Source organism: Buteo buteo, chromosome 7 (assembly GCF_964188355.1).
Source record: "Buteo buteo chromosome 7, bButBut1.hap1.1, whole genome shotgun sequence".
NCBI lineage: Eukaryota > Metazoa > Chordata > Aves > Accipitriformes > Accipitridae > Buteo > Buteo buteo.
In genome coordinates, this window is record NC_134177.1 from 38,809,321 (window position 1) to 38,833,409 (window position 24,089).

General features: G+C 46.7%; 1 protein-coding gene across 4 annotated transcripts in view; it reads left to right on the forward strand.

The window, feature by feature from the left end:
- The window catches only part of CAMKK1 (calcium/calmodulin dependent protein kinase kinase 1), a 110,883-nt gene that overhangs the window by 11,314 nt on the left and 75,480 nt on the right, over positions 1–24,089 (forward strand). For 3 of the 4 annotated variants that reach the window (XR_012651055.1, XM_075032492.1, XM_075032494.1), the window contains exons 1-2: positions 14,665–14,777; positions 16,207–16,269. The exons of the other annotated variant lie outside the window; for it this stretch is intronic. The gene's annotated coding sequence lies outside the window, so the exon portion shown is untranslated. Of the gene's footprint in view, positions 1–14,664; positions 14,778–16,206; positions 16,270–24,089 lie in introns of those variants that run through there. 4 annotated transcript variants of the gene reach the window in all.

The window sequence follows — 24,089 nt, forward strand, 5'->3', positions numbered from 1 at the left end:
GTTTTTCCTGTTGGGACCTGTGGCCCTTTCAGGAGAGCACATCTGGAGTAACCCCTGGCTGAAAGCCAGCACTGCTCTTGAGTTTGACTAATATGGGCATTAGTTTTCCAGCCCTGTTTGTCCCTTGATTCCTGCATGGCTGATGGGATGTGCAGCAGAGCTCACCTACTCCTTGGTGGCACTTTAAGAACAGTGTGAATTAGTCCTTGGCAATTTTAATTTCTTGTTAAGGCTAAGATAAAGAAATACTGCTGGTAATTGGAGATGCAGAAGAGCAGCTTGTTTTGTGTTTCCCAGGACCTCAGACCCAGCCCTTGGTGCTCTTCCTTTCATTTTGACTGTCTCCCCAGGGGAAGGCCATGCGCTCAGGGAGGCAGAGCTTGTCAGGAATGAGGCCTGATCCTACATCCCTCCCCTCTCTGGAGGGCTGCAGAGCTGTTGGCTGTTCAGTTTAGCTGGAATAAGATTTCACAAAAGCTGTGCACCCATGAAGGGGTGGTGGGGAGCTCATCATCCCACCTTGCCTGCAGCTTTTCAGAGCTCTCTGTATCATGCTCCCTGGGCAAGTTTCACAGAGTCAAATTAAGAGCTTTGTGTGCAGCCAGAGCATGGTATTTGGGTGCCTTCAAGACCTGCTGGAGGCCTGTAACTGGGTGACTTTCACCTTGTCCTTTATAAAGGGCATATAGAAATACCTTGGGATCACAGAGAAGCAGCTGAATCCTTGAATTTGGAAGGCTCCAAACCTGGAAGATAAATGAAAGGAAGCATTAAGGAAGGAGCAAAATGTTGTGTGGGTTTTTTTGGTTTTGTTTTTTTTTTTAAATCTGGGAGTGTGGTTCATCTACTGAGTGGTCAGTATGTTACAGATGCTGTTATATTTTATGAGCATTTTGAAAAATCACACCTCATGTGTCACTTGTTAGGGTTTTTCTTGCTGCTACTCCTTAAACAGACACAGTAGGCTTGTTTGTGCAGGTGCCAGTTGGGGCTAGACTTTCAAGGGAGTTCAGCACCTACTTAAATGCACTGGCCTTTTGGGGATAATTTCTTAAGCTCTCTTTTTAATGCCTGCTTTGATTATAAGCTCTTTGAGCCAAAGCTTGTCTTTCAGTGTGCCTTACAGCATTAAGCACAGTGGGACAGTGAGCTCTATAGCCTGGCAATGGCACCAATTAATATTGAAAAGTTGTAATAACCTGGCCAAATTTTCAAGTGCTGGTCTAGGCTCTCTTCCGGGATGTCAAAAAGGGAAAGCTAATTACAGTGTGAACCAAGGAGAACAGGCTGGCCTGAAGGAAATGTTGTTAAGGTTCTCCTCAGGCCCCAGGTCAGCCTGTGTCAAATCACAGCTGCATCAATCTCTAAATTTCTTCCTCCTTCAGTTAAATTATTACCAAGTGATTTCTTGCAAGTGTAACCACCTTTTATATCAAGAGTGAATACTGGCTATTTTCTCTAAATCCAAATAATAGAGGTTGGGCTGGGATTACAGAAGCAAATAGAAGAGGACAGGTTCTTCCCTTGCCCTTCCTTCTTGTTCTGTAACACTACTGAGCATTTGTGATGGCTTTCTGTTGACCCTGTGTTAAGGTCTACCATGGGGCCGTGAGTGTGTGTGTGGGGGGTTTATCCTCTCTGACACCATGAGATGGGTGTTTGGGGGACCTGAACTTCCCTGGGTGGCCAGCAGATATGGCACAGATAGTGCTTTCTGTGCAATGCTTGTCATATTGCAGAGCTGAATTCCCTACAGTGTTGTGGAGGCTGAAAAAATAAATAGCTTCAAAATGGTGGTAGACGAATTTGGAGATGCTCTCTCAGGGCTCCCTGAATGACTGCTTGAAGCTGGGAGGTGCTGTCAGGGGGACAAACTCTAAACTTTTCCTTATTATCATTACTGTTTTTAAGCTCTTAATTTCTGCACCAGCACCTCTCTGAGCATCCACTACTGGCCCCTGTTGGAGACAGAAATCAGGGCAAGGTGGATATGTGGCCTGACTCAGCATGGCTTTTTCTATAAACGATCTGCTGGTTTGCTTTCTAGAAGCTCTTGATGTACATCTCAAATTTAGCGCTGGTTCAGGTAGGAAGAGCAGTCATGAGTCCATAATGCACATGAGTGCAGTTTCATCATTATCTCTTGCAGCTCCTTCTCAAGATGGGAGGTCTTGGTGTCAGCTAGGGCCAGGAGGTGGGACTAGAACCATGGAAATCAGAGCTTGCTGTAAAAAAACCGCAAACGTTGTTTAACCTGGTTTCCTTCTGAAACTAGACCCTGTGTGAAAGACAAGCCAGACATCTGCTGTGTATCTCTGTCTGTTGGTCCTGTCTCCCACCCTGCCACCTATCATCTTTTGGAGCCTTTGTCCTCCTGGACTCAAGTGCCTTGCTGTGATTAAGGCTTCAAAGATTTGTTACATGTTTTCATGGAAATGGATGCCTGGGTAGAGGGGGAAGATGTTATGGTGAGGGAAAGGTGAGGGGCTCCAGTCATTAGTTCTGCCCATACCAGGATGAGGTGACTTAATGCTGCTTCTCTCATCTTCAGTCTCTTTCCTGCCATCTGTCTAGTGCCATTCTTTCCCTTTGCCTGCCTGTGATGCTTGGTCCTGAAGGATCCTTGTCCTGTGACCGTTTCTGAGGCTGAGCAAGGACTGCTCTGGTTCAGAGCTGGGCTGCTGCAGGGGCAGTGCTGGTCAAAGCTTGGGTCATTTTGGAGGAGAAGTGGGTCAGCGGAGGGGGTATGTGGAGACTGAGCCTCAGAGCTGCTGCATGCTCTCTGTGATGGAGTAGAGAGCTTGGGGAGACTGGCATGTTGGAGGTCCAGGATGCAGGTAGCTTGCCTGACCGCAACTTAGTACAGAAACCTGAACCCTAAGAAGAAATCTTAGAAGCCTTCACAGGACTGCCAGCAAGGCTAACTTGCATGATGCCAGACAGCCATGTTGTTGTTACACCAGTTTAGTTGGTGTTAGTTTTCATCATCTAGGATGGTCCATCTCGGACTGTGGTCCCAAGCCTTTCTAAGACCATTTTTCCCTTTAAAAGTTCATATGGAGAGTAAATATGGAACAGTGAAATGCCTGAAAGATTCCTACAGTCTTCAGCTGGATACAACTCCCTAGGAAACAGAATTTGTGGTGCTCTTTTTAACACTGCATCATCCTTCAGCAGTCCCTGAGCAGGCAGTGTTGAACCCCTGTTGCACAGAGGGAGGAAGATGCTGTGTTTTGAGGTCAGGGTGAACTGAACAGTGTCAGATCCAGGCATCAATTTATCTGTGTGTCTTGGATCACAAACCATTGAAGGAGTCAGTGAGGTCTTTGCATGTGGGTAAGGACTGGGCAAATGCAGTTTGACTTGGGTGCTGGCTAATAAAGAGTGTAGCACAGAATATAAAATCCTCAGAGGAGATTTAATAACTGGGGAGAATAATTGTAAAGTACTTCAGAATATTAACCAATGGCTGAATGCATCTAATTAGCTTAATGAAGCTGGGTGGTTGGGTTCTTTTTTAATCAAACAGATGGGCAAAACATTATGCACAAAAAATGAGATCTGAATACAATGAATGCATTTAATTAGCAAATAAAGGATAGAGAAAGGGTTTGTTTTTCAACTTGAGAAGTGAGAGATTCTTCTTCACTGAATGCTCAAAAAGAGCCTTAAATGTCATGGTTTCTCAGAAGTCTCGGGCCATTACAATTATTATTTGTAACAGCTTGGGTGTTTGAGATGGGAGTCAGCCTGGGGCTGGCTGCACCTGCGGGGCGGCGAGTGGGTGCTGGTGGCAGCAATGCCTCGCCAGCCCCAGCAGTACTACAATGGCACAGAACAACCGGTGGCTGCTTGTTGTGGGTTGGATTCCCCAAGGGCAGGCAGTAGCAGTAATACTGCTTAACCCACTGCTCCAAAGCCTTTTACTTAAGTGTTTATATGTGATCACCTCTGTTTTGCAGAAGGGGAAAGTGAGGAAGCAGTAGCCTGAGGTTAAGCAGAGTGTAAGTTCAGGGTCGAACGTATGGTGCTGCTCAAGGTGCCCTTGGTATTCAGGACACCTGCGGAGTGTTGCCCTGATGGCCTGTGCTTGTGTTGTCCATGCCTGGAGTTCCTGCAGCCACCCATCTGTAATGCTGCTGGCCCCAGTCAATGAGATTGATTCCGGCACTGATTTCACTGGCCTTGCTGCAGTGCTGGCTCCCATCCCTGTTGGTGCCCACTACAACATGCATGCTCTTCTATAATCTGTCTAACCAGTTTTGCTGTGCCATGGAAACCTGGTGCAAATCAATGCTTTACCTCTCCAGACAGGAGACTCCTCTCTATACGAACCTTCAAGTGCTTATGTAGGTGTGTAATGTAGATCTGTAGTATCTCTGAGTCTTGCCAAGACTGGGAGCATTTGCTCCAGTCTAATACTGTAAGCTGAACAAGCCATTTTGATACTGAGCCTATAATAATAACACCTTGTAGCTAAAGAGTATGTTTTTCCCCATAGGTGGATTACTCAGCTCTGTTCTTTTGAGGCAGTGTTTAACAAAAGCAGAGACTTTCCCAGACTATATTTAATTAAACAGAGCTCAGAGATCTCTTCAGCTTCATTTTAATGCTGTGACTATGTTGCTCTACGGTCTCACCTCTGGGGCAGTAAGGAATGGAGCTTGTGCTCTGCCAGTGCACAGGCCAGGTGGGTCACTGTCCCCTGCCCAGATGTGCCTGTCCAGATGTGCCCAATGGTGTGCTAATCCTGGAGGGGCTCACGTACGTAGGGACCCACAGGCTTCAGCTGCTCTTTAGTATGATTGGGAATGTGGCACTTGGGGCAGCCTCTGAAGCTGAGCAGGTGCTTGGGTTGAGCCATGTGGCCCATTCAAGTGGCAGCTCAACTAACGTCCTTTACATTACAACTAAGATTTGGGGTCCTAATTTCTACCTGCTTCCTTTTTTGTTGCTAATGTAGGTATAGGAGCATTTTGAGTAGGATGGCTTGGTTGTCAACAATTAAATACAAAGTGAAGACTTTAATCTGAAGGCTCCTTATTTCTGTCTTGGGAGGTATCTGTGAGCAGATGGTGATATGCTCTGGTTTTGCTTATTGTTGCAGATTATTTGCCAGATAATTTTTCTGACTAATCCTTTGGCCTGCAGACTGTTTAAAATCCTGGAGTCAGGTTTCTGGTAAAAACACTTGTGTTTGCAAATTTTAAAATCTGTCCCTATGCTTGCTTGCTGATGTCACTGTGGGCAGGAGACTTTTCTATGGGTGGCAGATGCCCTCTGCTCCATGGGAGAGGGGCAGCTCCTAAAGCAGAACCTCCCTCCCAGTGGCAGGATGGGAAGTAGCAACTTTACGCCTGGTTTTGGTTTATGTTATTTTAAAGAGTGGCGTGGCTGAAGTCCTAACCTCAGCATCAGTGCTATCATACTGACCTCCCCTTGAGGTTGCTTTGCGGTTTCATGTGGCATAGTAAGGAGGCAGTCCTGCTGACACAGAGCTTGTGTTTTGTGCAGGTGATTCTGCATAAATTCACCTGTGCTGAGCAGCAATCGGGCAATTTGCCTGTAAGTAGCTGGGCAGGACACTGCTGGGGGTACTGCAGCTACCAGCACAGCTCTCCCTCCACTGAGAGGTGGCTGTGATTTTTTTTTTTTAAATTTTTTTTTTTAAATCACTATTTTTCCCCCCTCATCTCTTGCCATCTCTCCCTTTAAAAAAAATAAATTCTCTTGGCTGTCTCTGGAGAGCTGGCTATGGTAACTGCTTGACTGATTTATTCTAGTATTTTAACATTTACTGGATTTACATAACAGCCAAACAATCTGTTTCAGGAGTTTAATATAAACCCAACTCAAGTGAGTCACATCCATGTTAGCAATAATGCAAAGAGAGGCAGCTGGGGGAGTGAGGAGGTGACTTTTTGTGGGTTTCTGCATGGGAATATCTGGCTGCCTGAAATATCTCTGACACCTCATAGCCGAGTGACGCTGCCAGTTCTCCTATGCCATCAGGGATTTGTTCTGAAACTTTGAAAGAGCAATGGGTGTGTCACATCAGTGCTCCCATTGCTGCTCCCTGCTGAGCTTGGTGGCCTTTCCAGAGCTACCTAGACAGTGCTGTGTGTCCCTGGCACTCCGCAGCCTTGGGGTGTGTAAGGTACCTTTACCTGGTATGTGCATATTTGAAAGAGGGAGCATAACTATGAGAGTTGCAAGATAAAGGCTGTAGTGATTTGCTGCTTGCTTTTTCAATTAAAAACCACGTAGCCTTTGTTTGTGACAGAACTTTGTGGGCCAGGTCTTCAAGGTGTGCAGATCAGCACAGCAGCAAGTGGGATGCTGATGTGTACCAGCACAACCTCTTGGAATCTGGTGACCCATGTGTAGGGTTTTGGTGCCAGAGTGGGTTTGAGCCCAGCTGGGTGAGAGCTGGCCCTGTGCAGTCACAGCAAGATGGCAGAGCTGTCAGGGTCTCTCTGCCCAGGCATGAGCCAGGTGAGCAGGGCTTGTTCATTGAGGACAGCAGGAGTGAGATCCATCAGGATCATTAACAGCAGGGTTTCCCAAAGCATGGTGTGTAAGCTGCTGCTTTGGGTCCTATCCAGGTGGAATAATCTTGGGACTCCCTCAGTTGTCTCATACAGTTGTATGAATGCAGCAAAGCTTTGGAGCAGCTCTGCCATGGACAGCCTGGCCCTCCCTGCTCCCGAGGCTCTGTCGCTTCTGTAATGGTGGGGTTGTAATGTGGTCAAGCAAAACGGGTCTCCAACTTGAGTTGTCATTTATGAAAATCCCAAGCAAGAGACAGCAGGAATGGAATAGCCAGGTTTGCGTTTACATTGCTGCCTGTGTTAGAGGTTGGCTGTTCAGCTAAGCAAGTGCTTCTCTTGCTGCAGCTTGCCTATTTGAATTCTTGTCTTTAGAATGGAAAATAAATGCTGGCTGATGAGATTCATTACAGCACTAATTTTAGAGCATGCCGAACACTAGGAAATTGTTTTCAATCTTTAGTCTCATTTCTCCTTTATTTCCCTCCTCCATTTGTGAAAACCGCCTTTGTCATTCTTCTAAATGCCCAGTGATGTCCCTCTCACTGGTATCTTCAGGCATTCTCCTTCCAGCCCTCTTTTCTGATACTTCTGCATTCAGCCACTTGACACTGCTGTTATAAAAGCTCTCTCTGGGGCTGCAGGCAGCCGTGTTGGCATGATGCAGGCAGTGAGCGCTGGGCCAGCTGGTGCAGGATGCCAGCAGAGCCCCCTGCGAGGCTGCAGGGAGCAGGGGAGGCGGCATCAGAGTGGAATTTCTTATCCTTGGACACCCAGGGCTTTATAAGTCTTTCCAGCCCCACCCCAGCCTGCTTTCTCGATGAGCAAGAGGGAAAATATTAATTTCCCTCTGGTCTGCTGAAGAGTTTGGGAAGCAGTGCCAAAGCTTCAGTGTTTGTCCTTGGCACTAATGAAAACCTGAGTTGTTGCTCAAGAGGATGGAGCCGGCAGTGAGTTGGGAATCAAAATGCTTGATCAATGCCCGGGGGCACAGCAGTGCGTAAAATCTAGATTTTAAACCATGATTGCTCTTCATCTGCTGGAAGCTTGCACTGGTTTGAAAAGAACCTGGATGCTTAACTGGTTGTCTCCTTTGAAACCCTCAGGGTGGCTGCAGACGCCAGTGCTTCCTTTAGTGCTGCTCCTTGCTTGCAGTGTTTAGCAGAGTCTGCCTGAGCTCTAGCTTAATGTTGGTGGCAAAAGTCCAATGGTTTCACCCCATGCAATTTTCAGAGGCTCTCTGGAATATGTGTTTCATGCGTTTGACAACCAGGCGTCCCTGACGGCGGCTGCTGTGACCATTAGCAGACAGATTGCTGAAAGACTTGGTGCCTGCCCTGAGGGGGCCTTAGAAAATCCTCCCTCTCCTGCCCCTGGCTCCCTCACCCTTCTTTGGTCTGGAGAGCCCAGTCTGCTGGCAGCCGGTGGTGGCCGTATCCCTCAAAAAGAGCTGTCTCTTGCCCTGGCTTCTTGTGCCGGAGACTGGTGAAAAACTCCTTACTCCTAGCAGTTACCATTTCATGCCTTCCCCGGTGCTCTCTGAGCCCTGTGGCTGCTCTAGGTGTCAGCCCGCGGGAATTCGGCAGGCGAATGGCTTCGTGGTCGGCCTTTGTGAACGTGGCTGAGATAAACCCTTTACTGAACTAAATGCGGCAACAGCTAATCCCTTGGAAACAGTCACCTGGGCCCTGCGTGATGAAAAGAGGCTTTGCTGCTCTGATTAACAGCACTGGCAAGAACATTAACTCACTTTTCTTTGGAAATGAAAAGCACCTCTCCAGGAGTGTTTAAGGGATTAGGTACCAGCTGGAATATTACGGTAGGTTTTTTTGCACCTTCCTTCTAAATAATGTAGCTTAAAAGCCCAGTCAGCCCCGATGGGATGGGTGATCACGGCTGAGCGTGCCTGTGCTGTGGTAGAGAGGAGACTTGCTGCGGCGCAGAGGCCAATGGGTCACCCAAGGAGTTTCCCTGGGAGGACAGCAGCGGTGCGCATCTTTTGGCACTGACTGCCTATGCTGGAGTGTTTTGCAGGGCACCAGGGCTCAGTATTGTAAATTAACCTCTGTCAGACTGGCCAGCCCCCACCTAAAGGGCTGAAGCTCATTTAAGCCTTGCTAAGAGCCAAATGACACTGACCTTTTCCAGCCTCCTCTTTAGCAAATGCTGATGGCTGTGGAGAGCACGGTGCTATTCCAGCTGTTTTGAGAACTCCACTTTGCATTTTTGGGGGAGATTTGCACTGATTTCTTTTTTTTTTTTTTTTTTTTTTTGTAAAACCACAATGCTTGGTTTCAAAAGCCTGAACTAGAAATTCCACCTATGTTAAAAGCAAAGCTCTTGTTCAGCGAAGGCCACTTCTGGCTGTATTTTTTAGGCCAGGCTTTTCTCTTGGTGCTGGTTTCCATGAGGCCATATGCCCAAGCTCTGCCCTGGCAGGATTGCAGCCTGCCCAGCAAGCATCATGTGATATTGAAGGTAGTTGACCAGCAACCTGGCTGACTGAAGGGATTAAAATAAAATTTGTCTATAAAATAATGTAAAGATTAAATGCTTGTATTAACTATTTGTTGTTCAGAGCAGGTTTGAGTGCTCAAAATACTTCCAAAAGCCTGTTACCTTTCAAGCAGTGTTTCTCCTACTGAATTTTCTATTTTAAGTAAATAGCACAGAGTTAGCTCAGAAGGGAAAAGATAGAAGTGTCAGTGTTCAAAGCGTGGTTTACTGGTTAGATGTTTATGGGAGAGATTCAGGAAATGAGCAAACGCTTGAAAGTATATGTATTATTTATTATTGTAGCTGATTAATTACCACTTGAAGCCTTTTGGTTGGTATTATGGCTCTGCATACTCTTCACCAAGCAATGCTCCAGCAATGTAAATGCTGGCATTTGTCCTAGTTAAACATTGCAGGAGATGAAAGTGCCACAGTTGATGTATGGAAGTTGGGAGTTTGAGCAGTGGAAGATGACAGCGTGACACTTGGTGCAAGCACCAGTGGAAGTGAGATCTGTAAGTGGATGGGACCGGTGAGACACTTGGTGATGGCTCAGTCCTTCCAGCACCAGGGTGAGGACTTGCTGGCCCCATTTCGTGGAGAAGCGGCAAGGTGGGGTTAACGCGTCTGAGGTTTGTGTGATGAAGTGATGACAGTGAGCAGTAAAACTTGGCTCCTAAGCATCGTACTGCCAGCAGGGACTTGGGCTCCCTGCTTCTACAGTGGTGATTCTTCCTCTGGACTGGAATAGAGAAGTGCAGAGTAATTACTTGAAAAAAGGAGGTGACTCTTATTTGTCCCAGGCATGCAACTGGTTCTGAATCCATGGGCTCACAGGGCACACTGTGCAGCAACCTGCTGGCTCCACATCCTCCCTGGACCCCTTTGTTAGATGTTGCTATATGTAAGACCATGCACCACCATATCTCTTCCTGCTCAGGTTCCTGAGCTGGAACCAGAAAACCTCTTTAATTCATGTGAAGCCCACCCAAAGCCCTGGGTGAGCAAAGCACAGATCTTATCCAGCAGTTCTTCCCTAAGCAATATGTGCTCTTAAGCATTTGCTTAGCTTTAACAAGACCTAAGCAAATGAGGCATGTGTTGAGGTAGTTACTTAGTTCTAATCTTCACATCTGGAAGAATAACATGATAAAATCACAGTGGAAGGGGAGGGGTGGTGGGACTCCTTCTGCCTTCAGCAAAGTAGATGCAATGCTTAGTTGCAATGGGAAGAATCCCTTTCCCCTTGCTATTGCTAGTGTAACTAGAGGTGGGCCCTTTCCTTCAGCGTTGGCCATCCCTGCAGGGATATGGTTTTTTAACCCTTCTGCAAAAAAAGTTTGCAGAATGGTGCAACTGGAAAAGTTCCTTAATCAAATCACTCCTGCGGGATAGGAGTGAGGGGGCTTGGAGAGGAATGGAAGACTCATAAAAGAGATGTAGGAAAATGCTTTTTATGGAATGAATAATTCTTGGTGCAGAGGCGGCAGCGTCGTATTTAATTATAATTTGGGGATTTTTTGGAAATGTGTGATTGACGCCCGATGAGGGGTGCAGGATGTTGTTTCTCAGCAGTCTGTCATTCCTCTACTCCATTTACCTGTCAGCTCTCCTGTGGAGACTTCTCTCTTTGGATGCCATTAACCTATTTCCCACAACACATCCCTGCAGCCTCTCCCGGGAGCCAGCAGCATACGAGGGGCCCCATCCAGTCCCCGCAGCTGCAGGGAACCACTTTGGGGTTGTGCTTTGGCTTGTTTTTCTCAGCTGTATCTTTGCTGCACTGGTGAGCAGGAGCCTTTCTGCTCCAAGTCTATCTCGTTGCTGATGGACCAGGCACAGCCCAGCACTGCCCAGCCTTGAGCTGGCAGATGTCACATCAGCTCCAGGCTCACTCCTGCCAATGCAACGTGGTTTTACTTACCTTGCCTATGGTCATCCCTAGCTCTCCTCTCTCCCTGACATGGTTGTCATCACCCTGGGGAAGGACTAGCTCTTGTATGCGGGTACAGTGCCTGGCCTGCAGCAGCATGGATCCCTGCACAGCATCTTGCCCAGACTCTGCTGGGTCAGGGGAAGTGATGCTGGCACTGGCGCTTCTTTCTCTCCCATACTGGTCTTCCTCAGGAGAGGAGGGACTGGTAGTCCTACCCTTATCAAAAGGGCCATTAAGAGTTTTCTTTTGCCGCAGTATAAATTTCAGCCAAATTCTTCTGCTTGTCCCTGTCCCCTTAATTAAGAGTGTGTATGTTAAATGCAGAATCTCATTGCAAAGTAACTGAGAGCGTGGGACTTAGGCAAGTCTTTTGTTACTGCTGTACAGGCTTATGCTAATAACAACAGCAGAGATTGAACCCAATCCCTTATGAGCTTTCCAAGAGTCTGATTAATCTGTTTAACAATGGATCTGGGTTTTTGTTTTGATCTTTTTCATGAGAGTTAAATTTTTGTCCCTTTCAGAGTAGCTGTGGATCATGTAAGCACAGCAGTATTGCTTTCCTAATTGGCTTCAGGTTTATCTGTATCTATTATGTTAAGGGTTTGCAAGAGCACCCGTCACCATGGCATCAGAATGCTTTCTATGCCAAAAACACTTGATAAAAACATACATATACGTGTGCACACACTTTTTTTTGGTCTGTTGGAAAGTGCGAAGACATTCTGCTGGGAGATCATGTTTTTGCATGTTTGTTTCCCCCAAATAGTTAGCTTTGCAAATCACTTTTTTCTGCTCATGCTGGTATTATGGCTCTGGTCCACATGCCATTGAAGAGAGACATCTTTCCGATGAGCTTTGGACCAGACCCTGTACAAGCAGAATTTTGCATTTCTATTATTTATGGTTCATACTGTGGGGACAGCACTGATTCTGTACAAAGACAGAGTTGGCGACAGACCCTGACACTCAGAACCTTACTGTCTAAAGGTCAAGATAGAGCAAGGGGAGGAGAGAAGGGTGGGAAAGCAGGGGAAAGAGTACAAATTTTTAGTCAGTCAGACTAGCGTCTCCCCTGGGCAGGCCACAAATGCTCTGGCTGACTTTGACTTTCTGAAAAATACAGTAGCAGTATGGGGAAGCAAGATGCAAATGTTGAAGGTAACAGGATTTAAAGGCTGCATGGCACAAAATACAATGTGGCATGGAGCTGGAGGAACCAGGCTACGCAACATGCACTTGAAGAAATGTTCCACTATTTATAGCAAGCTTCTTCCTCTCTTGATTTCACCTCTTCTTGAATGCACTCAGTGATTGCTTTTCATGTATGAATGCTTGTAAAAATGGAGCTCCCTAAGCAGACGTGAAATGTTTATATGAGTTAATGACTCAGAGAGCTCTGGTTGTTTAAAAACAGAGTGGCGATGAAGTTGCCTTGGCCACAGTCGACAGTCATCCACAGAGCAGATCTGGTGCCGGTGGCGGGCGCGGTGGTGGCTGCACAGCTCCATCCTTGGGGAGCTTTGTCGTTACTGACTTTACTAACGTGGTTACGGTGGGGTGGGAAGGAGTCTTCCCAGGGAATGAGAAATGCATGTGAAGTGTGTAACCTCTCTGGGATTTGTGCTGTCACAGAGCAGAGCGTGAATGAAATCTCACCAGTGATTTCCAGTTGGAGCAGGGTGAAACCCTTAGCCTGAAACCAGGGGCTTGTAATAGGTGGGTCTTTTTATAAAGTGTTTTATTCTGGATGTTTTCCTACTGCTTCTTTGCTCCCACAGTCCCCTTTGAATTCAGCTGCCAGGAAAGAGCTGCATTGGTGTGTTGCTGGTTATCCCAGGGGCAGACCTGCCTTGCCTGCAGGTCGGATGCAAACAGCTGAGGGAGTATTTCCAGGGGTGAGACTGTCCTTACGCCCCTGCAGCGGACTCCCGGAGAAAGGGATTAAGGATAACAGTAAGCTCCTTTCTGCCTGCCTCTTTCTTTCCCCAAGGTACAGCTATTTGTCTGCTGAGAGGATCTGTCTGTCTTTGGGTTTGCTTTTCAGCAGTGCCAGAGACATAAGTTCAAAGTGCCAAGGCAGCATGCTGGTCTGTAATCCTCCCGCAGCCAGCGAGTGCCTTGTGTGATGGCCAGGAGAGCTGGAGGCGACCAGTGAAGTCTTGTGGCCTCACTGGTGCTTGGGAGAGTGGCTTGAAAGGAGACAGACAGGCGGAGCAGTTATTCCAGCAGGGAGCAGACAGATCTCTTGACATTATAACCATAGCAGAAAAGCTGGTAATTGCCCTTTATTTTGAAGGATGCCTTTAGTGTGGGAGAGGGGATGTGTTTGCATCAGCATGAAGTGGATTCGAGGTGGAGCTGCTGTGCACTCTTCTTGAAGGCTGTCAGGTTTTCCTCCTTCCTGGAGACTTTGTTTGTGCATCTGATATGATCGCCGTGGAGGGCAATAGATGATGATGTGCTGGTGGTATCTGAGCTGTTCGCTTAAATTTGCGTGCACACGTGTCTGTGAAGGTGTGCGTGAACGTGTGTGCCATCCTGGCAGCAGCTGGGCTGTGGTCACAGCTGAGCTGTCAGTCCTGAGCACCTCTGTCCTAATGCTTTGGAGTTGTGTGTTGACCCGCTTGCAGCTTTAGCAGTGTTTGCTGTAATGATGCTGAAAACTGGCTTATCCTTTGCTAATCTTGTACCTGTACCCGCAGGCAGCTGTTGTGAGCCTTTGTGGAGATTTTCAGCTTTTCATCCTTCCTCATCAATGCTGGCAGCTGCTGCCTCTGCTTCATGGTAATTTTGGCTGAGTTATAACATCCAGGTTTTTCTGGGTTGTTTCTTTGGGTGTAAGCCTCTCCATCCTCAGGCCAGCTTGTTGCTGGGACTCTCTTCCCTTCTGCTACCTGAGATGGGTCACTTTCCATATTAGTAGATTATTTCAGTGGTGAAGTTGAAGTTCTTGGGGAAGCAGGGCGTAGAAAGGTGGCCAGGAGGCATGGGCAGACACAGTCTAATGTTTCAGCCAAGGAAGATCACTGCCACACTCCAGCACAGCAGCTGTGGAGCCAAGGCTGACTGTCTGTATGGGATTAAGTCCCATTGTCTGACCTCAGTTTGTGAGAGGTTGAGTTGTGGTCACTGGATTTAGTGCAAAGGAGTGCAAAGTTTTCCTCTGTGCCAAAGGGAATAGTGAAGGCAGAGTGGCCTTAGCTCCATGGAGGAAAGCAGGTGGGTGTTGGCAACTGTTAACACCTTTAGTCCAGCACAGGCAAATTGCAGATTCACTCCCTGGTGAGAAATCTCTATTCTTTTATACTTGTTTATGTAAAGGCAGATGCTCACTGGGGTGAAAGCCCTGGCTGCATTCTCCTGCAAGTCTGTTGAAAGATTCAGAAAACCTAAAAACTGTGGAAATGCAGTACCAAGACATTGGTTGTAGTGTGATGCCAGCAGTATGGTGCAGAACAATTAGTTCTGTGAAGTTATTCCACTTACAAGTGTATTTTTTGTGCTGCGCTAATTGAACATGGAGAAATTAGCAGCGCCACAGAAAGGCTGTGCACTGGACTGTAAAACAGATTGAACAGACTAATCGTTTCTGGGGGTGCCCAGGCTGTTTGCTGGGTGTGTTACCGCTTCTTTGCTTGCAGCTGTCCTGATAGAGCACAGCGGTGCAAGGGGCCTTCAGAAGACAGACCAGACCTGCTGACTGCTGTCCTCACCTGGATTTTACGAAGAGGGCAGAGGGACATCTGCCATAGACCTGCTGTCAGATCTTAAGCTAACATTTCAAAAGCATCAAGGTATCTGTTGGGGTCTGTTAAGAAGTGTTTATGGGAATTACATCTGCTCTCTAATGCTCTATTTCCCTGTCGGTGAATGTATCCTGCAGCGTGTTTGTGAAGATGAGCACGTTTGTTTTGAGAGGTGCTCGTATTCCTCCAGAATGGAGAGATATTTAAGTACCGTAAGTGGTTTAACTTAATGCTTTTGCAGCTTCGTATAAGAGCTTTTGCGAGAGTAACAGAAGGATGTTGAAAGAGTTTGGCTGCAGTCCTGGCACCTGCCTGTGTGGAGCCCTGCTGGCTCCAGAGCCAGGCTCTGTCCATCCCTGCTGCCAGGAGCAGGGCTTGTGTTTGCGTTTGCAGGGGTGCTGAGCTGCAGGAGTGGCTGGTGCCAGCAGCTTGTACACGCTTAACCCAAGTGTTAGCTGAGGTTGGCGGTGTGTCCAAAGTTGACTTTCAGAACACTTTAAATGCAAACTAGTGACATGGTTTTCCTCTGCTGTTTCAGCACAGGGTTTTCTGGCAGTGCTCTGTCTATCTTAGCCTGACAAGATCAGCAGCAATTACACTGGCATAGGACACAGGAGCCCCTTCCTGACCTTAGAGTGCTGCTGCATTAACATATAAAATGGACAAGTAATTTAGGTAATGAATTGATTTGGATTTGGTCATGGTGAATGAGACTTCTAGAGCCAATGTGCTTACTCATCAGATGACTCATGTCTTAGTCACTTTTAGAATAAGTGCTTCTCTTTTTGGGTGCTTCTAGAATGGCAAAATTTCCACCTCCCTCTTTGATAATTTTTTTAAAAAGTATCTAAGAAAAGAAAGATTGTGGGAGGGAAGATAATATAGTCAAATCAAGGTCTTTGGAAAGAATGTGATGGGACGGTTTATCGGACAGAAGAGGAAACAGCCCTATCTGGCAAGTAAGGTGCATCCCAGGAGTTTAGCCTGAATTCTACATCACTGTGAGACTTTAATTTTGCTGTTTGTTTTCTGGTCAGGCAGAGTGATCTCATGCTTCAAATCAGACTTCTCAAGCTTTGTTCTCAGGTTACTCTAGTGTTACTCTAGTGAGTCCACATTGTGGGTAGCTGCAAGTCTGAGCCTATTCTCAAATTCCTGTGCCACCAGCAGTACGTAAAAGCATCCTTAGATGGAAGCTGGCCCCTCAGACACTCTCAAAATTGCTGTGCAAATAAAACCCCGCTGTTCTCAACTGTTATTTTTATGTAATTATATTTTTCCATTACCAAAATATTGAAGTTGACTTAAACCTGATTGTTCAGAAACGTGCACATGTTTAAGCAAGTGAATAGCATATCTGAGAACCTGGGAAAACAATGAAAAATTACTCTGTAATCCACTGTAAGCTTACATAGTAAATAAACTGTGGGTTTTTTCCTTTTTCTTTCTAATATCTTTTTTCTTTCTAATTTTGCAGTCATCCTGCAACAAATATATCATCTAGGCTATTCCTGATCTAACCAGGCTCCTGATAAATCAGGTGAGCTCAGAGTGGAACAGTGTGATCTCTGCTTCTTACTTGACCCGCATGGCTGGGCAGCAGCCAAAGTGGGAGAGCTGTGCAGGGAGTGACATGGGGCATTGCTGCCGGCTTAGGCATAGGCTTTGCTAAGCTGGATATGGTTAAACTCTTATTAGTGCTTCAATTGTTGAAAATGGGGATGCACTGACTGTCAATAACAGGTTTGTAAGCATGACTTCAGTGCAGAAGTTTTGTTTTGTGTCAGGAATGATGATGTAGTGTTGTTATAAAAAATGATGCTGGTGTTAGATCTACTCTTACAACAGTGTGTTCAATTGTAGGAAGAGTACAAAGGCACATGAAGTAGCCAGAGGTTGGGAATCAGAAATTTGGGATTCTCCTACCTAGCATTGCAGTGCTGTCTGGGTGACCCTGAGCAAGAGTGTCTCTTCCTAACTCCTCTCTGTAAATGTTCTTTTGGCCCTTGGTGTATAGGCACCATCTGTAAAACATGGGTAGGTCATGGCAGGTGATAGATACTATGTAAACGAGAATTTCCCATTGAAATGTATTAGGCTACAATTTCAAAAACAGGAAGCCGAAGAATAGGGTTTTATTGTTAAACAGAACTGGTGAAAGGAAAGCCAAAAATAGTTTTCTTACGAGTGGCCTTTGTCAGGTACTAGAGAATAATTCACAGGCTTGTAGGTTTTAAGGTCTCTACAATTGTCTATGCTCTGTCTCCTGGGTCACAAGCGTGGAGGATTTTACCAGCAGTCCCTTTCGGAGAATTCAAGTCAAGAGGAATTTATCACTTCCTTAAGAAGTTTTCCAGTCTGTTTTGCCTCTTTTAGTTGCAGAAGTTTCTTTGTGTTCTCTGTTTTAAAAAGTAACTAATTTACAAGATTGTTGCTAAACCTTAAAGGCAAAGGAATTATACTAATACATGATGATAATAATATAATAATAACATTAAAGGCAAATGTTAGCATTTTGGTGGTGTTACTGCACAGAAAACCTTCCAGATAAGGTTAGTTCATGTGCAGAGAATGCAGGTAAAGCTGCCTCTAAGTGGGTTATATCTGTTGGTTTATTTGTACTTCTGGTCAGTGTTTAGTTGATGATATTGGGTGTTTCTGGCATCCCTTTCCAAATGAGTGTGTGTGTCTCAGACATCAACAAGGAACTAGGAAAGCATGGGAGACTACCATGCTCCCTGCATCCCCACGTATCTTTCATGGACTTGAGCGGCTGCGCAGCAAACAGCCATGGCGGTTTAGCGCTGGAGAGGGAGAAAGCAAGGGGAACTGAGCAGGAGCTGCCTCCAAGTGTGACGCTAGAGCATCTTCAGCCTATGGTGGGAGCAGTGATTTTGGAAGACTGGATCTGAACATAGCTGATCTGCACGACTGGGTGAGACATTCCTACAGCCCTCTGCCACCCCATGGCTGGATTGCGTCCTCGCTCTCCATGTCTTGTGTGCAAGCAGCTGCAAACTCATCAGGACCGAGCCCAGCCCTGCCTCTGTGGTGTGTGTGGTACCCTGGGGGCTGATGGGGAGTGCTGGTACCAGGGCAGTGATGCTGCAGTGCTCTCTCCTCACTTGCCACATGGTAGGATGCAGAGCTCAAGGTGGCTGTTTGTGTGTTGCACCTTGCGCAGGTGGAAGGAAGAAAGCTGGATAGAGGTGGACCCCGTCTAAGAGGATGGATGCAATGGGAATTATTTCTGATGATTCCTTGACGTGAGCCCTGCTAGTCTAATAAAGAGCTGTAAATGCAAATGGGGAAGAAAATGCTGTCATCATCCTCCCCTCCTGGGAAAGGAGCCCTGGGATGGCTCCAGTGTAACTGGGCAACTCTCTCATTTAGACATGTGAAACACATTCACCCAGACACTCATGAGTATTTCCACATTTTTGAGGCTGAGATTTTCAGTGTTGTTCACACTTTCGCATGTGAATGTTGTCCCTTCTGATGTCCTGAGACCATAGTTTGAGTATGTGCTTAAGTGTTTTGCTGGAGTAGAGCCGACATCTCCATTGCAGAGAGAAGCAGTGTGTTGGGAGACTCAGTGGCTGCATACAGACTAATTGTTCTGAGATGCATCCTGGAAGGTGTTGAGCACCCTGGCTGGGAGCCAGTAAGGCTTTTAAACACATGCTTTGCTTATTTTTTTCACGTTGTTACCAGTTTTGTTCTTTGATTTCTTTTCCCCTGGCAACTAGTGAAGGATATCTGAGTAGCCAGAGCAGTGTAATTCATCTGCCAGTGATACCCTGACCTGTACCGCAGGGATGTCTCACAGGACATGGGACGGCTGACAGGAGCAGGTATTGCTACCAGTGCCCAAGTCAATTGGCTTCAGATTTTCTCCTCTGCATTCTCCTGCTCTGCGTGGGGCAGGCCAGGCTGCATGAGCAACGCTCAAACTACATTTGTAAACCATATCTCCTCTTTCCACAAGTCTTTGCTTGCTATTAAACTACATAGATCGTATTTCCTTCCCCACTTTCCTCTTAGACTGTATTTGCCTTTCCCTGCCTTGAAAATTTTGGCAACAAACTGCCAAATTCAGGTTTTATTTGGAAGCGGCATCATCTGCAGTGGAGCCAAGGGCGGGGCAGAGAGGAGCCTAAAAATCCTCTTGAGGTTGATGGCTTCTGACTGCTCTGGGGTTTTCAAGGCATTGTTCTTTGGCTTTGCCAGCTGTGTGCAGGAGAAAGGTGCTACAGCCCTAGTCAGAGTCTGGGAAGGAGGCTTTGATTCCTCAAAGAGATGGCCCTGTGCGTGCTGCCGTCAATATCGGCTGTGTCTCTTCTGTCCCTATGTCTTCAGCTGGCGCAGCTCCTCCTGTAGCTCAGCATACCTCACTGGGGCATGTGAAGCAAGACTAAATCCTGTATTGCTGTCAAAAACTGCACCTCCCTCAGCAAGGGATGTCTCCTTGCCAGCAGATTTACTCCCTGTTTTGCTCCTGCACCTGCTGACTTGATGACCAGAAACATGCCTTTTTCTGCTCTTGTTGCAGCTCTGCAGAAGTGACAGCTGTGGGATGGGTTTGCATAATTTCTAACACTTCAGAAAGGGTCTAGCTGGTTCAGTACAATGTGCAGTACCTGTCCTGAGCCACAGAGAACAGGGGGACTGCTTTGGTGTCCCAGAGCAGCCTGGCACGCCAACCACGGCTGCCGCTCAGCCCCAGGCTTGCTGTGCAGAGCCAGAATTGCTGGGGTGCAACTAGGTTGCCCCAGGATGGCATTATCACACTTGTTTTTCCAAGTAAAGCTGCACCTGAAAACTTCTATTGATCCTTCAGTGCTGCAAAGCCTTTTTCATGCTCTGACAAATGCTGAGATTATCATCAGCCTAAATTTCTGGAATAGCATTGCAGTGACTCAAAAGAACAGCCTTCTCCCCAGCAGCCTTTGCCCAGTGACTCCCTGGATAATCTCCAGTCATTGACCTTGGGGCTTTGAAAGTGCATTTTGGCTTAAAGAGCTAAAGCTTAAGGCTTCAAAGCAATTGGGAAGCCTCCTACCCTTTAAATTTCCAAGCAGCGTGGGTTATGTGTGCATGGACAAGGGTAATTGTAGGGGTGGTTTACCTGGTTCTGACTCCTGCAGGATCTGTCACTCATCCCCTGGAGCCTGTTCCCTCTGTACAGAGAGCCTTGCTGCTGCCGCCTTTGATTTTGTGCAGGTTAACTGAGGCCATGTTTTCAAGTCCTGGGGTTTCTAAAGACAGGATTATCAGAAGATGGGAGTTATCCGTGTGGAAATACAGCAAATACTTTGAGCTCTAAATTTGAAGTCCATTTGTCTTTTCTTATAGTGTTCACTGCTTTTTGTCTTGCCCTGTGTAGTTCTTCTGTGCCTTTTGCCTTAGGGTATGCAGATTGGCAGAGTTGATGAAGACCTTCAGTGCCCATGGACACTTAGAGATGGGGGCTGGGATCATTTCTTTCGTTAAAACTCTTTGCGGAGATCACCTTGAATAGGAATCTCTACCCATCTTTGAACTGCTGGGAAGAGGAAAGCCTGCTGTATTCTGTTATGTTCATTTTTTTTGTAGATTGGCAATCCTGGAACAGCTGGAAATTAATGTTTTTAAAATGCTGGAAATACTTTTCACTGCAGCTGGCTTACAGAACTAAGCAACTTGATATATCCCCTGAAATACCTCCAGATCTCTCAAAGGCAGCTGAAAGCTTTTTCCTTATCTGGGAGAAAGATAAACCTCTAAGACTGACATGTATAAATGTGAACTTGTTCTGCCTGGTGGCTTGTTTGGTTTGTTGTGGATGCTTTTTAACCAACACTAACTTCAATGCTGGCCTGTGCTGTGAGATCTGAGGCTGGCAAAGGTGTCTGATGCTGAATTACTTGGCTGTGTTGATGATCTATATGTGTGCTTTCCCAGATCCCGCTTTGCTGCTCCTAAACTATACCAGCATTGTTCTGCAGTGATTTGCTTTTCTGTCATTGAATTCTTATATATTGTGCAGCAATAGGAAATCTGAGCATCCGTGGGCACCTCAAGAGCAGAATTAACCATGACAGTTGGTATGGAAGGTGCTAATGGGTGCAGGGGAGGAGGCAGGCAGGACTGAGAAATATGCTGAAATAAATAAATTGGGGCGGAGGAACGAAATGGCCTGCAAGCGTGCAGGCTGTCTGCTGGGTGCTGATGTGCAGCTGTGGGCTGAGACACCGCTGCTGAAGAAGCAGCCTGTCTGCACGATTTCAGGTTGCTGCTTCTTCATTTTATATCTTTACTAGAGTATGTCATGGGCTCTGCTGAGGAAGCAGGATGCTGCTCAGGCTCACAGGGCCTTGCTGCAGAATATATCCCAGAAATTTGGGAATTCGAGTAGAAAAACAGTTGCAGGCCCTGAGTTGAGCTGGCAGCTTTCATGGTTGGGAAACCCCTTGGTTCACTTGTAACCTGCTTAGGATTGACGCAGAGCTCTGAAAGTAGTGCTGCTTAACCTGTTTTTTTACAAGACTCCTGTAAACTCGTCCTGGCAGGAGGATGGTGGTGTGTTTTCCTCTGCTCCTTCTCTCTGCAGCTTTTGAGTCCGACTGAGCAGAGGAGGAACCCTCGGAGGTGTGAGGTTTCTGCATGTGTGGTGGACGTTGGCAGCAGTAGGGAATGGGGCTGGAGGAGGCCTTCTCCACTTGTGTAAATGCCCTATGGGGGGAGTCTGTGAAGAAGATGGAGGCAGATTCGTCTCAGTGGTGTCCAGTGAAAAGACAAGAGGCAATGGGCAAAAACTGAAATACAGAAACCATTTAAAAAGAAAAAAACCTTTTTTAACTGCACAGCAGGCAGCTGAGTGGAGGCTGCCATCCTTGAACAAAATTGCCTTGCAAAGGGAGCAGGGAGGCTGTTCCTCATGGTCAGTGCAAGGTGGGCGCAGCCATATGCAACGCATGGTCTTTCTGGTCTCTGGTTTAACATGTGCAAGCACCTACTGCAGGCTCCTAGTCGCGCTCTGGTGCAGGAGGGACCACATAGCCCCATGAGGGAGCAATCCCAGAAGATCAGCTGTTGCTTACACTTCTTTTCTGTTCTTCAGGGTCACAGATTGGTGTGTGACTGCTGGTTTGCCTGGTTGACAGGCACCCCTGCTTTTCTGGAGCCTTTGCTGCAAGCTGGGCGTATCAGGCTTAAAAACCAGACCTTATACTAAAACCAGAGGGTGGATGCCATGTGCTGTGGCTGTTCATGCAAATCCGTGCATGTGCTCACTGCTGTGCATTGTGTTTTCAGTTCCATGTTTCTTATATTCCCTTTTCTTTCTCTCTGTGCCACAAGAGATGCTTTCTGTAGGCTGCTTGCTAGTGCCCTGGTCCCATTTTCATCGGATGTGTCCTGCTTTGCAGCACAGTCATCCAAAGGCACTGCTGCAATTGCAGTGGTTTAGAGACAGGTTTGATTTGAGTGCTCAGTTCTGCTCCCGTGAGATCAGAGGGGATTTGGCCATTGTGGAGGGTTAGACCTCATCCTTGCAGACTGATACGCTCTTCAGGTCCTCTTGATCTCTTCATTTTTGGTTTGTTCAGCACTGTTACCAACTTCGGTAGCAATTTGAGGTATCATTACAGATTGCAGCAGAAGGTGGCTCATCTGAGATGAATCTCTTTCCCTTAGAACATTTTAAAACCTTTTTTTCTTTAACCTGCCATTTACCTCACCATGGTACAGACATTTGAAAAGTCATTGCAATGAAGACACTAAATATTAAAGACTCCCTAATTCTGAGGTAGTTATTTTGCTCTGGCTACTGCCTTGCTTGTTAATATTTTGCAAATAATCTAAGTCTTTCAAACTTCATGTAATCTGACATTCTCGGTTATTTTTTGAAGCACCCTCTCGCTGGCTGTTTAAATGCCACCTCCAGCAAGCTGTGCTCCCTGCCACTGCTGCCCCCTCTCCTGGGAATCACACTGCCTCTCAGCTCAGCAAGTGACAGCAACTGTGACACTTCTTCCTCCTCTTCCTTGTCTTCCTCCTCCCTGCTCAGGTTCAGCCCCAGGAATATGCTTCCTCCGCTGCACAAATTCTGCACTGACCCTACAAGGAACCTCTCTGTGTGAGTTGATATTGCCCATACCCACCTGTGCAACCTCAAGCTGTAACAGCATGTACTCTTATAGTTGGTGGTCAGAAGGCTGCTTTTCCACTGGGTTATGGGGTTCAGCTTTCCCTGTGCATGGTGCAAGTTGCATTTGGGGTATTTTCTGCACTCTTGATGGGTATCGGAAGATGAGGTTGGGGTAGACAGGCTCTGAGGTCTGAGTCAGCATCAGCTGAGTGCCAAATGGGAGCACGCACAGGAGCATCTTTGGAAATGGGGGTCTCCCGAGTTTTTGCTCTCCTCTGACATCAAACTGAGTGATTCGAATGTTGTTCAGGCTCTGTGTGTGCCTTAACAAGCCCAATTCCTTCATTGCTTTCCCTAGGGTCACTTGGAGGTAGGGCAAACCATCCGGTATGACTAGGGACATGCTGGGACATCCTCTGCATGTTCACACAGCAGAACCGGGCTTGGTGCTCTCTGCCCGTACCATCCTCCCATCCTTTATTGCCGTGGTGTCAGGGGCTGACGTCAGGCTGGCACAGCAGCTGGGGTCATTCTCCTGCAAGGCTTTTGTGTCCTTTGTCACAAGGGCAAATGGGATTTATTATAATCTGAGCTCAGGTCATCTGCAGGGATGGTGTGGACATGTGGAGTTGGGTGTTGGGATGTGCTGGGTTTGTAGTCACTACTTGGATGTTACAGAGATGGTGAGTTGAAGCACTTGGCATCGTTGCTAGCGAAACCTGTGGGATATGTGGGCCGAGTGCCTCACACTGACCATTCCCCATGCTTTCCCAGGTGTAATTTGCAAAATAAAGCCACGTCCAATGCTTATACACTGATGAACAGCTTTAAAAGATGAAAGCAGAAGCTAATATAGTACAGCATCGGGGTCTGATGCCCACAAGTCTTGCTGAACCTCTGTCTGCTATAAAACATGGCAGCTAAACTGTGGTACAAAAGTAGTTTGTAGCCAGGGCTTGAGTACAAAGAAGCACAACTCCTCTTCGATTCATTGGTGCTGTCCCCACCAACGCCGTGGTTAAAATGTGCTGACATAGCTGCACCCAGTCAAATGTTCTGACAGGGCTCCTGTTTCACTGGCATTATCTGGAGTGTTTAATGTTAATATCACTCTCACTTAGATAGATTTGGCACTCCTCAATGTTTTCTTGTTACAGGAATTTCCTTAAGTAGAAACTTTTTCTTCAGAGTAATTTTTGGTTGATTATTGCTTATATATGCAATTAGTG